Below are 13,537 nucleotides of genomic sequence, written 5' to 3' on the forward strand. Positions count from 1 at the left end.
TTTGACTCTTGGACAATTATTGCAACACTTGCAAATTGAAAAAGAGACACGATACCGCGACAATAACATCTTGAGGGAGCCCATCATGAAAGCTCATGTTGTTGAAGAAAAGATCAAGAAGGAACCTGCCAATAATAAATTTTTGAAGGCAAAGAAGAGTAAAAATTTCAAGCGTATTAATTCTAATTCTAAGTCGATTGAATGTTATCATTGTCATAAAATTGGTCATTATGCACGTGATTGTAAAATTCTTAAATCTGAAAAGAAGAAAGGAAAGGCAAATAACAATACAAAAAATGAACTGGTGGCAATGGTCACAGAAACATTTGTAGCGGGAGATCAAGTGGAATTATGGATAGACACTGGTGCAACTCGTCATATATCAGGTAATCGAAATTCTTTCACGACATATGAATTAGTGGGGGGGCGATAAATTTTTGCATATGGGAAACTCATCCTCTGCTAAGGTTGTGGGAAAGGGAACTGTTGAACTAAAATTCACTTCCGGAAAGATGGTCACATTGATAGACGTATTGCATGTTCCTGATATTCGAAAGAACTTGGTGTCAGGTATGCTTCTTTCGAAGCATGGTTTTAAAATGATTTTGAAGCAGATAAATTTATTTTGTCTAAACAAGGCATGTTTGTTGGAAAAGGTTATGCTACAAATGGCATGTTCAAACTCAATATTGAAAATGAAAATATTTCTGCTTATATTGTGGAGTCTTAAGATTTATGGCATGAACGTCTTGGTCATGTGAATTTTAAATCTATTCAACTTATGATGAAAAATGGATTAATTAAAGACTGGGAAAAGGATCATGTTGCTAAGTGTATTACTTGTAGTAAATGTAAAATAACAAAGAAACCTTTTAAGTCTGTTGAAAGGATATCCACACTTTTGGAATTAATCCACACTGATATTTGTGAGATGGATTGTTTATCACGTCATGGAAAGAGATATTTTATCACTTTCATTGACGATTACTCAAGGTATGCATATGTCTTTTCATTAAAAACAAAAGATAAGGCATTTGAGACTTTTAAAACATATAAAGCAGAAGTTGAAAATAAATTGCGTTTGAAGATTAAATCAATTAGATCTGATAGAGGTGGATAATATTTAAAATAAAATTTTATTGATTTTTGTGATAAAGAAGGCATTGAGAAACAATTGACTATGTCTTATACACCACAAAAAAATGGTGTAGCAGAAAGAAAAAATAGAACTCTCATTGAAATGGTTAACTCTATGCTTTATGAACCTGGTATCACTGAAAATTTGTGGACTGAAGCCTTATTTTCTGCATGTCATATTTTGAATCGAATTCATTCCAAGAAACATGATTCATCTCCATATGAACTTTGGAAGAATCGAAAGCCAAATATAAATTATTTTAAAGTATGGGGTTGTTTGGAACATGTTAGATTACCAGATCAATAATTGACTAAGATTGAATATACAGGAGTAGATTGTGTATTTATTGGTTATTCACAAACCAGTAAGGCTTATAGATTTTTGAATCTTGAGACTCCAAGCCCTCACACAATTATTGAATCATTGCATGTTAAATTTTTTGAGCATATATTTCCTAAGAAAAAAGAGTCTTTGGAACAAAATGCAAGTTCTTCTATATCTACTCTTAAAAGAAAAATCGTTGAACCTTTGGAAGAAAGTCAACCAAGACGAAGTGCAAGATCAGCCAAACCAAGAGACTTTGGACCAAATTTTCAAGTCTATTTAGTTGAAAGGGATCCTAAAAGTTATGCTGAAGCAATGACTTCACATAATGCTCCTTTATGGCGTGAATCTATTGATGATGAAATGCACTCCATTATGTCAAACAATACATGGATTTTATCAGACCTCCCTCCTGGATATAAGTCTATTGGTTGTAGATGAATCTTTAGAAAGAAATTAAAATCTTATGGAACCTTAGATAAGTGCAAAGCTCGTTTGGCGGCAAAAGGTTTTACTCAATTGAAAGATATTGATTATTTTGATACATTTGCACCTGTAGCTCGAATGACTTCTATTCGACTCTTGATTGCTTTAGCCGCAATTCATAGCCTGGTAATACATCAAATGGATGTGAAGACTGCATTTCTGAATGGAGATCTAGATGAAGAGGTTTACATGAAACAACCAGAAGGATTTGTCGTTCCTAGTCAAGAACACAAAGTTTGTAAGCTTCTTAAATCTCTTTATGGATTAAAACAAGCTCCAAAACAATGGAATGAGAAATTTAGAAGAGTAATGATTTCTAATGGCTACTCAATCAATGGTAGTGATATTTGTATATTTAGCAAATTTCAAGAAAAATTTGGTGTTATAATATGTCTTTATGTAGATGATATGTTGATCTTTGGAACTGATATTGAAAGAGTCAAAGAAACAAAAAAATTTCTAGCTTCTCAATTTGAAATTAAAGATCTTGGAGAAGCTGATGTAATTCTGGGTATTAAAATTATAAGATCAGCGAATAGCTTGACTGTTACTCAATCAAGTTATATTGAGAAAGTTCTAAATATGTTTGGTCACTTTGATGACAAACCTGCTCCTACACCATTTGATCCTAGCATCAAACTAATGTGGAACTCTAAGGATGTTCTCGACCAGCTGACATATTCTCAGATTGTTGGGAGTCTTATGTATGTCATGCATTGTACCAAGCTGGATATTGGTTACACGGTAAGAACTTTGAGCAAGTTTACTAGTAATCCCGGAGTTGAACATTGGAATGCCTTAATTCGTGTTTTAAGATACCTGAAGGGTACAATTAATGTTGGCCTGCATCATTCTACATTTCCCATTGTTCTTGAAGGCTATAGTGATTCTACTTGGAATTCTGATCTGAATGACTCTAAATCTATTACTGCTTGGATTCTCACTTTGGCTGGAGCAGCGATCTCTTGGAAATCAAAGAAGCAAACATGTATTACTCATTCAACCATGAATTCAGAATTTATAGCTATGTCTTCTGCTGGAGAAGAAGTTGATTGGTTGCGATCAATGCTGATAGATATTCCTTTATGGAGTAAGCCAATACCACCTTTAACTATCTATTGTGATAATCAAGCTGCTATATTTCAGGCTTCAAGTGACTGCTATAATGGCAAGTCGAGACAAATTCGTCTCAAACATAATCATGTCAGGAGATTATTGGAGGAAGGCGTGATATCGCTTCAATATGTGAAGTCCAGATTTAATTTAGCGGATCCTTTGTCTAAAGGGTTAGGCAAAGATTTAGTGGTGGAAACTTTTAATGGGATGGGAATAAATCCCATTTAAATTAATTGTACTTTATGGTAACCCTACCTAATGATGTAATCTTGGGTTCAAAGGGAAAAACAAGTAAAGTTACAATTGTGAAACACATCAATAAAATTCTCATTTTCAAAATAAAATGAAATAAGTAGATGTGCATGATTGAGATTCTTTTCTCTTCATAAATTTATAAGACCGATCTCGGTTGGAGTTAGTAAGAAAACTCTTGATAAATTTTTTTTCGATATTCCTGCTGAAGAGAAGGATGAGATTATATTCTCTTAATAAGTCTATATATCGATTTCAATTGGAGTGTGTAGGAATACTCTTGATAGATTTACCGATACTTTGTGTAAAGGAGGATGATATTAATTTCTCTTAATGAAGTTCATAAACTATTTGGTCGGAGTATGCAAAGTTACTCTTGATGAATTCACCGCACTAAGTGCGAAGTGGAGGCCGCTTCAATAAGATTTTAACAGGAAATCTTAAAGCACTTGGCTAAAAAGAACTTAGGACACATGGTCGTAAGGTGTTAAAGAATTTCGATTTTCACCGGAACATAGTGATATGCGTGGAGTATTTTTCTAACTTCATTCAATGATGCACTTAGTTCAAGATTTGTTCACTAAGTAGTCAATGATTTAGAAAAACCTTCACTACCTAATGGTACAAGTCCAAAAGACACCATTATTGATGCATGTTGCTAGATTAATGTCTCAAAATATTTTTTAGATTTTTTAAAGATAAAATTTCTTGAAACAAGTGGGGGATTGTAAGAGTTAGTGTTTCAATTAATTTTGAAACAAATTCATCAGTTTTGAAATAACAAATTCATGAATGTGAGTTGTAACATTCATTTATTTTAATTCTTTGTTATAAACTTTTGCAATAACTTTTTTTTTTAATTCTATGTTATGGGTTTTTGAAAGACAAAATTTTTGTTTCCAATTCATGAACCTAATAAATTCTATTAATTAAAAATCTTTTTCTTGCAAAACTTTTTATCCTATAAATTGAGTTTCCTTTAGTTGTAAAAGAGAAGCATTCAAACAAAAAGTACTTTCCCTTGAAAACACTTGTGAGACATTGATCAAAAGGTGAAATCACCAATTCAAGAATAGAAGAGCAACATTCTTGAATGCTACTTGTTTTGTGGCTTAGTTAAATCCCGAAGATAGAGTTGTTATTTATTCTTCCGATTGCTCGTGGGAGAGACTCCAACTATCTTCAAAAAACGTATGAACGTGCCTCTAAGACAAGCAAGTTTTATTTTGTATTCCTTATAATTTTTATCATTCTTGTTCATTTGTTCTAACACCTATTGGCAGTCACTTGCCTATTTTACCATACACTGACACCAAATTACTCAAGTGCACCCTGCCGTTAGGGTGTAAACTGATAGAACACATCTAATGACATATTTGAAATAACATCGCATATGTGAAATACCATAGATATTTGGCATAAAACTGCTCCTATGATCTCAATTCCTTCGTTAAGGAGATCCCTGGTAGCTCTGGTGTATGAAGGATTAACTGCTAGAAAGCACATTACCTCAATTAAAGGATAAGTAGATAAATCATATACCTCATTATTTTCCTTTATTTCGAGCAAAACTTGAATATCGTTTCTACTAGCAAGTTGAGAAAGCTAGCAGTTGTATTACTTGAGTTGATAAGTAAGCTGACAAGTGAGAAGGATCCCATAAAAAACAGTCTAGATATCTCTCAAGATGAAAAAATTGCATAAGTTGCCCAAATATCTGATATTAAAAGTCAAATACTTGTTCTAGATGCTGAAAATCTAGAACTGAAGAAAAAGATGAAAGGGGTAACTAATACAACTTTAAAGGAAAAAATAAGGCAAGCAGCTTGCAGTTGGAGCTTGAGAATAAGCTGCACACTGCTGAAATGATATCAAAATTGCATTCAAAAGAAATCTTGAATTAGAGAGGGACTTGGTCCGTGTAAAAGAGGAACTGGAAAAATCTCTCAAATGGACCAATTCCTCTAAGATTCTTACAAATCTGATCGGTCAAGATAACAACAGTAGGAGAGGGCTGGGCTGTGACAAGATAAAATCCTCCTACAATCCTCGAAGCAGAAATGTTCCTAATGCTAATAATCTGTTGTGTGTGAATTGTGGTCGAGATGGAAATCTTAAGAAAGATTGTCCAATTTTGAAAACCGTGGAGAAAATTCATCAAACTATTCCAAACCACGAAACATACAGAAGAAGAGACATGGTCCTGTGTATGCTCAACAGAAGAACTTGCAGAAGAAGGGACATGGTCATGCTGGTCAACAGAAAAATTTTTAGAAGAAGGGACCTGGTCGTGCTTTTGTTCCTAAGTTGAACAAAATCAGTCTGCCTCACTGGACAAAGAATTATCTTATCACTCCTTTAACTGCTTACTGGGAACTCCAACTAAAGTGGGTTCCCAAAGCTAACAAGTGATATGATATTCATGTGAGAAGAAGTAGAAGCAGTCAGTGTTGGTTCATGAATAGCGGATGCTCAAAGCACGTGACTGGGAAACTGAAAACTACTTCTCTCTCTCAAGGCACTTTAAAGTGGAAGTGTCTCATTTGGCGATGGCAGATTAGGTATGTTTTTTTTAAATTCATGATTGGAAAATCTATGAAACACACTATTGAGGATGTGTACCACGTCAATGGTGGAAGTACAATTTTTAAGTGTTTCATAGATTTATGATGAATGAAATAAAGTCCAGTGCTTGTCGAAAAATGGGTTGCCACAATCTTGCTCTATCGGATAATCTTGATAGAAAAGAGATGCAAGAACATGTGTACTGCTGATCTGATTATTTAACTCTCACTTGCCTTAGTGCATAAAGTGAGAATGTTAAGGTATGACACAAGAAATGTGTCTCATGTGTGTGTTGTTTACTGCACAAACCTGTGTCGCGGGACCTGGTCCTAGTCTGCATAAAAAATAATATTTGCAGATGACAAAGGTTGTGACGATGATGCTAAGGAGAAGTAGATGACCATCGTTCAGGTAAAATGTGCAGACTTTTAATATTTCAAGATTCCTCGGGCTAAAGTGATGAATATAACATGTTTTGTGAAAAAATGATGATATTGAGAAGTTTGATCTCAATATTTATGAAAGAATAGTTGTGGTACACTCTTCCTCCAGCAAGGCTTATCAGGGGTATACTAAATATGGTCATGTGTTTGTTGATAAGTTTGAAAGAGTTTAGAAGTTGCAAAGAAAGAAGTTTCTGAGATGGAAGACTACTTCAGAATAGAAAGATGATCTAAATAGTGAGCTTGCTGAAGAACATTCTCTTCATGAATCCAGCAATCTCAAGGAAGCTGATGTAGATCATGAACCTGATGAGAGACCAGGTCTTCTAGACAGCGTTGAACAAAGATGATGCAGTTCAAATATGGATGTTTACATTATAATAACTACAATCTAATAATCTTACCTGAACGAAGTAATCCTTCTAATTTGTCAAGAAGCTGGAGCGTTAGTATCAACTGATGTAAAGCATCACTAGCAAGATTCTTTGATGCAACACCTGAAAATCCAATTAGGAACCCCTTGTAGTTATCCAGATATCTATTCACCTGAGAAAACAAATATCAAATTTGCCCAACATGGCAATGAACTTTAGAAAGTGAAGACTATATTTAAGATATCATAATATATCATAATAATCACAGAAAAACCGTTCACATAGGCAGCAGATATTGCTGAAGCCAATAATTTTAAAGCAGACTATTATTTCTAATGTACTTCCCTATATAGAAACAAGTTCTTCTACATAGATTATTTTAACCTGTCTGCAGAATGCTTCTATTTCTAATTATGACATTTTCTTGTAGTTTACCAACTTTTATCCTATCTTTAAAGTTTTCAGTTTCTTCTTCTTCTGTGAGAGCCAAGCTTATTAAGAGGCACTCTCTGCAACCTTTGAGATGATGAAAGAAGGTCTATCTGTGATCCACACACTAAGCTAGTGTAAAAATGAAAAAAAAATTGTATTATAGCTATAGTTGTGTGCATATACTAGTTAAAGATCTTACTACACTAAGAATGAGAGAAGTAAGGACTCTTGGATGTTTTCATAAGTACAACATACACTTAATAAAATTCCATGTACTGCGCATATGCTACTTCATGGCTCCTGGATGGGTACTAAAGACTTTTTTAGTGTTGTTGTACCAAGGTTCGAATCTCACTGTTAACACATATTTTTTATATTTTCACTTTAGAGCACCCACAACCTTAAATTCCTAGATCCGCCACTGGACGAACACCAAGTAAACATTTAGTAAATTGGAGTGGTAAAACACAGAATGTTTCTGTTTGCAGCCTTACATAAACAATCTCCATCCATATCATCCAGAAGGAATGTTTTTTTGGGCATATTTGATGCATTTGTCAATGTGCTTTGCCGGATTTTTCAGAAGCTATGAAATAGACATATGATCAGCAACAGCTTCTTAAGAAACAAAGTAAATAAGATATTGGAGAAATGTGTTATACATATACTTTGATTATAAACTTGAAAATGGAAGAAATCATATTCAATTAAAGAACAGAAGAATTACATTCACTTTGTGCAAGAATCAGTTCAAGGTCTGGAAGTCGACGTAAAACTATCTTATATCCTTTATCCTAAATCAAATAAAAGATGAAGAATCAGCTTAGAGAACGGAAAACTTAACAAGTGAGAAGGCAGCGAAATATAACACCATTTTATGGACAAACTAATAGCATTTTTTAGCTCTTTTATACTCCCCTTTCTTGGCAATCCCAAGCTTCTATCAGAGACGGAGGATTCAATTGCTATTTAAAATTACAAGTACATAATCTTAAGGACTAACTGTAACACAATACTTTGATTATCAATTACAAAACTTGTATGCAAACAAGTAGGTTATAACTGAAGAACAAAAAGACGCAAAAACTAATTGTGACTTGCCAAGGACTAGGTTTTCTTGTCGATATTTCACAATAATCAAAACTAATTTCAGCTCAATTCAACACTAATATATAGTGTTATGATGTTGGCCTTGAAGGAATATTGATTGTATTGAAGTATTAACCTAATAAGGGAATACATGGGAGATATATATATAGGAGATATAGGAAGGAGTACTAATCCTAATAGGACTAGGATTTAGGAGTACTAATCCTAATAGGACTAGGATTAGTACACAGTAAATACTAATATTATTTAATACTATTTATTTAATACTATCTGTTATTATCCCCCCTCAAGCTGAGCTGAGCGGAAGTGAACGGAAGCTTGGAACTGAGGTAATCGTGTTGTCGGCTCGAGAGAGGCTTGGTGAGAATATCAGCCGGTTTTTCTTCAGTGGGTACATACTGCACAGTCATGGTGCTGGCCTGAACTTCATCGCGAACAAAGAGACAATCGGTATCAACATGCTTCATTCTGGTGTGTAGGACGGAATTCTTGGCCACACAGATGGTTGATTTGTTGTCACAATAGAGAGAAGGAACAGTGTGAGTGGCGCGGAGTTCGCGAAGAATATATGTGACCCACATGGTCTCAGCAGCAAGAAGAGTAAGGGCGCGGTATTCAGCTTAAGTCGAGGACCGAGAGACCTTGGGTTGTTTTTTGTACACCAGGAGATCAAGTTCGGCCCCCCAAAAAAAGGAGAAACCTTGATGTAGATTTTCTGTCATTTTTATCATTCGCCCAATCTGAATCTGAGAAACCTCGAAGCTCCAAGTCCCGGGGTCGAATGAGTAAACCACGACCAAGAGTGCCAAAAATGTACCTGAGAATGCGTTTTAGACAATGGTAATCATGTTCACTTGGTTGATGCATGCGCTGAGCAACTCGGTTGACAGCAAACTGGATATCAGGATGGGTAATGGCCAGATACTGTAGAGCCCCAATGAGGCTGCGGAAGTGGGTGATATCGGCAAAGGGGGTGTCGGCTCCATTCGTAGACGAAGAGACTGCCATCGGTGTTGGTTGACTGGTGCATTTTTCCAGTCCAGCTTTCTGCAACAGATCGCGAGCATATTTAGACTGATCAAGAAACAAGCCGCTGCCTGTCTGAGAAACCTCCATTCCCAGAAAATAATGTAACGGGCCAAGGTCCTTCATTTTGAAGGTAGTATGCATAGCTCGAGCGACATCCTGAATGAGAGCTGCAGTAGAGCCTGTAATAATGATATCATCTACATAGACAAGAAGAATGACTGTACCATGTGCTGAATGTCGAGTAAACAGACTCGTGTCATGTACGCAACACGTGAAGCCGAGTCCCTAGAGGAACGTTTTCAAACGTGTGTACCAAGAATGGGGGGCTTGCTTGAGCCCATACAGAGACCTCTGGAGTTTGCAAACATGTTGAGGGAAGCGGGCATCAACATAGCTCAGTGGTTACGTCATGTAGATAGTTTCATCAAGCATGCCATGAAGAAAAGCATTGGAAACATCCAACTGATTGATGAGCCAATTTTTGCGCACGGCGAGTGACAGTACCAGGCGAATGGTTTCCTACCGAATTACAGGACTGAATGTCTCGGATTAATCAAGCCCATACTCCTGATTGTAGCCTTTAGCAACCAAACGAGCCTTGTACCTGGAAATACTGCCATCTGCATTATGTTTAATATTTGTACACCCATTTACAGCCCACTGGGTGCCGCCCATGGGGCTTAGGTACAAGAACCCAAGTTTTCTGATCATTCAAAGCCTTAAACTCGTCATCCATAGCATGACGCCAATAAGCATTTTTTAGGCAACAGAGTAGGTTGTTGGTTCACTATCGGGAAGGGGTGTATTTGGTAGTATGGTAGCCTGAAAGGTTTTGGGTTTAAAGATACCAGCTTTGCCACGGGTTAACATGGGATGAGTATTGGGGGGTGGCACGGGCGGTGGTGATTCGGTGGGTGGCCGGGAAGGACCCAAAACGGATTGGGCTGGAGATGTTGTGGGTATGGGGTGGTTCGGGTTGGTTGTGAGTGTGGGTGGTGGTTGCGGGTGTATTGTGGGTGACGGTCGAAGGGGTGATGAGGGGTGGTTGGGTAGTAGGTGGAGGTGTGGGGGAAGGTGGTGAGGGACCCTGTGAGTATGTTAGAAAAAGGGGAAGGACGCCATTGAATGATGTATTTGTGGAGGAGGAAATAGACTCGTAGGGAAACTCATTTTCGACAAATTTGACATGACGAGATGTGTAGACTGTTATGCGGAATTCGAGATAATACGAGAAAATATAAACGCGAAAAATAAGACAACAGATTTCATGGTTCACCAATAAGTTGGCTATGTCCACGGGAAGAGGGGGAGCAGTTTTATTATGGAGAGGAAAAAAACAGAATTACAGAATAGGGTTTCCCATAGCGTCTGTATATAGTGCTAAGCTACGCCCTAACAGGTTAGGGCCCAAAATACAGAATTGACAGATAATTAAGGGCCCAATTCAAGGCATTCAACAAATCTCCACCTTGACTTGAATTCTCCAAACAGATTCTTCAGACGCACTATGATAGTGCCAGGCCTCCTCCTCTTCCTCAGAATTGCCCCGCAGAGCAATTAACAGCTTCTGATGTTGAGCAAGTCCAAACAGTGTTGAAACTTGCTCTGTGGAACCGGCTTTGTGAACATATCAGCAGGATTATCAGCAGTTCCTACTTTCTTCACCTTGATTCTCTTCTCACTTCTCAGAAAATTATACCTCACGTCAATATGCTTGGTTCTCTCATGATGGACTTGATCCTTGGCTAGACAAATTGCGCTCAAACTGTCACAATACACCGTAGCCTGATCATGATGCAGACCAAGATCACTAACCAGCCTTTTCAGCCAAATCCCTTCTTTTGCAGCCTCTGTCAAGGCCATGTACTCCGCTTCCGTAGTAGACAAAGTCACTGTAGGTTGCAAAGTTGCCTTCCAACTGACGACAGATCCTCCAAGGGTAAACACATAGCCAGTCATCGATCTTCTTGTGTCAACATCTCCAGCATAGTCAAAATCAGAATAGCCAGTAACCAAGCACTGAGTATCACCTCCATAAGAGAGACCAACGTCAGATGTACCTCTAAGGTACCGGAAAATTCTCTTCACAGCCTGCCAATGTTCTTTTCCTGGTTGTCCCATGAGTTTGCTCACTACACTGACTGCATGTGCTAAATCTGACCTTGTACAGACCATAGCATACATCAAACTTCCTACCGCACTGGCATAAGGGACTCGTGACATATACTCCTTCTCTTCTTCTGACTGTGGAGCGAACATGGCAGTGAGATGGATATTGGCAGCACTGGGGGTATCAATAGGCTTAGATGAAGACATGCCAAACCTCGCCAAGACCTTCTGAATGTAGCTTCTCTATGACAAGAAAAGTTTCCTTCTCTCTCTGTCTCTAATAATCTCCATCCCTAGAATCTTCCGAACGGCTCCCAGATCCTTCATCTCAAACTCAGCACTAAGTAAACCCTTCAGCTTCTGAATGTCATACTTCTTCTTTGCAGCTATCAGCATATCATCTACATAAAGCACCAGATAGATGAATGAATCATCCTTGAGCCTATTGTAATAGACACAACAATCATATGAGCTCCGAGTATAGCCCAACTTCACCATATAGCTGTCAAACCTTTTGTACCACTGCCTTGGAGACTGCTTAAGTCCATATAAGGACTTCTTCTACTTGCAGACGTGATTTTCCTTCCCTGGAACTTGGAAAGCATCCGGCTGAGTCATGTATATCTCTTCCTCCAACTCTCCATGTAGAAACACTGTCTTCACATCAAGTTGTTCAAGCTCCAGATTATGATGTGTAACTATCACTAGTAACACTCGGATGGAAGTATGTCTGACCACTGGTGAGAAGATCTCATTATAGTCCACTCCCTCTCTTTGGTTGGAACCTCTGGCAACAACCCTGGCTTTACACTTGACTTCTTCTGCTGGTGATATCCTTTCCATCTTCTTGAAAACCCATTTGCAAGTAATAATCTTTCTCCCCAAAGGCTGTATGACCAAATCCCATGTCTGATTCTTGTGTAGGGACTCCATCTCATCTCCCATAGAAGCAAACCATTTTTCAGAATCAGGACTTAAAATGGCTTCTTTGTAAGTAGACGGCTCAGATGTATCTACCTCTTCAGCAACCTGCAGTGCATAACCCACCATGTCCTCAAAACCATACCTCGTAGGTGGCCGAACTCCAACCCTCCTTGGCCGATCTTGATCTATACTCTGATGGATATCTGATGGCATAGATTCTGGGATATCAGTTTCTGTCTGTGGCTCTTGATCCTCCTCTTCAGGTTCTTTCAAATTGCTCTCATTCTAAATGACTTGAAACTCCACCTGTTTATCAAGACTCCCAGTTTCTGACGTAGTTGTAGGCTTCACAATGGTTCTAAGCAGAGAACTTTCATCAAAGACAACGTTCCTGCTCATAATAACCCTCTTTTCTACTGGAGACCAGATTCTGAAACCTTTCACTCCATCTCCGTAGCCCACAAATACTCCCTTTTTAGCTCTTGGTTCTAACTTACCTTCACTGACGTGATAGTAAGCAGTACAACCAAAAGCTTTCAGATTTGAATAATCAGCAGCTTTTCCTGACCACATCTTCATAGGTGTCTTGCACTGTATGCCTGTATGTGGTCCGCGGTTAACCAAGTAGCAAACTGTACTAACCGCTTCTGCCCAGAATCTTCTATCTAGCCCAGCATTAGAGAGCATGCACCTTGCTCTCTCCAGAAGTGTTTGATTCATCCGCTTAGCTACACCATTCTGCTGTGGTGTATTTCTGACTGTATGATGTCGAGCAATCCCTTCATCCTTATAGAATTGATCAAATTCAGACCAGCAGAATTCCAGCCCATTATCAGTTCGCAACCTCTTAATTTTCTTCCCTGTTTGATTTTCCATCAAAATTTTCCACTCCTTGAACTTCTGGAAAGCTTCACTTTTATGCTTCATCATGTACACCCAAGTCATCCTTGAGTAGTTATCAATAATGGAAACAAAAAATCTGCAGCCTCCCAAAGACTCAACATGGCATGGACCCCAGCAATCAGAATGGATATAATCAAGTGTGCCTTTTGTTCTGTGAATGGCCTTTGGAAACTTGTTGTGATGTAGTTTTCCAAAGACACAATGTTCACAAAACTCTAGGCTCTTAACCTTATGACCAACAAGAAGATCCTCCTTTGACAGAATTTGCATCCCTCTTTCACCCATATGACCAAGTCTCATGTGCCATAACTTAGTCATATCCTCCTGGTGAA

Source organism: Solanum lycopersicum, chromosome 2, assembly GCF_036512215.1.
Source record: "Solanum lycopersicum chromosome 2, SLM_r2.1".
Classification (NCBI taxonomy): domain Eukaryota; kingdom Viridiplantae; phylum Streptophyta; class Magnoliopsida; order Solanales; family Solanaceae; genus Solanum; species Solanum lycopersicum.